Source organism: Odontomachus brunneus, unplaced genomic scaffold (assembly GCF_010583005.1).
Source record: "Odontomachus brunneus isolate Ranch 3 - 2012 unplaced genomic scaffold, Obru_v1 Obru_scaffold_241, whole genome shotgun sequence".
NCBI lineage: Eukaryota > Metazoa > Arthropoda > Insecta > Hymenoptera > Formicidae > Odontomachus > Odontomachus brunneus.
The window spans coordinates 116,845-117,940 of NW_022639691.1; positions in this window are offsets into that span (position 1 = coordinate 116,845).

The following is a 1,096-nucleotide window of genomic DNA, read 5'->3' on the forward strand; positions in this document are numbered from 1 at the left end:
ACGCCCACGAGCCCGGCCGCCTCAGCTTCAATGGCGGCCCGGGTCCCCGGTGTGGGGCCCGGGTCCGCCCATGTGGCCGCCATTAAGGCGGCCGCTAACCTGTCGCGGTCGAGTTTACGGAGGGCCCATCTTGATGGTCGGGCGCCCCCCGTGCCGCGTCTCCGGAGCACCTCCTCGGGGGTGGCGACCAGTCTGACCACGATGTAGCGATGGTCCGATAGGTTTTCCCCCCTGGTCACCACCCTCCAATCCTGGATTAGTCGGGCCGCCTGGGGAGACGCTAGTGTGACGTCGATCACGGATCTCCCCCGCTGCCCGACGAAGGTGCTCCTCCGGCCCCTGTTTATGATACAGAGGCCGTGAGACGCGACCCATTCTTCCATAACCTCGCCCCTTCGGCACCTTGCCGAGGACCCCCACAACGCCGATTTGGCATTGAGGTTTCCGGCCACTAGGACCGGCCTTTGGGGGCGCCTCGACATAAGGTCCCCCAGCCGGTCCAAAAGGTGCTCGAAGTGAGCGAGGTCCCACGATGGTGGGGCGTATACCCCGACCACGTCTATGGCGCCCCACTCGACCGCGACGTATCCTCCCCCCCTCTCCACCAGGGAGATTGGGGGGGAGGCCTCCCTTTCTAAGTGATAGATCGCCACCGAGCATTTGCCACTCCGCCCCGCAACGTCACTGATTATGGCTGGGTGACTCCCGGGGACGGATTGAGGCTCGGAGGCCATCCCCAGTCCGCAACCGCGCTCGCGGAGGGACTGCATAAACAGTTCCTGGGCTCCGCGAGCGCGGTTGAGATTCGCCTGGAGGAAGCGGGTAGCCATTACGACTTAGTTCCGCCCTCCTCCAGGCCCTCCCCTATCTTCCCCGCGGGAAGGGGACCTTCATTCGGGTTTCCCGCCTCCCGCGAGGCAACTCTCCCGGCCCCGGCCCCCCGCGGCCTTTTCTGCTCCTTGGGTGCAGAGCCCGCGGGAGGGACTGGGGTCTCGGGTAGTGATGCCCCTCCCTCTAGTTGAGGGGGGCTCCTTCTCCTTCCCGGGGGGAGGGGTGTTGGAGGCTTTGCGCCTCCTCCTCGCACTCTTTCCCCCCT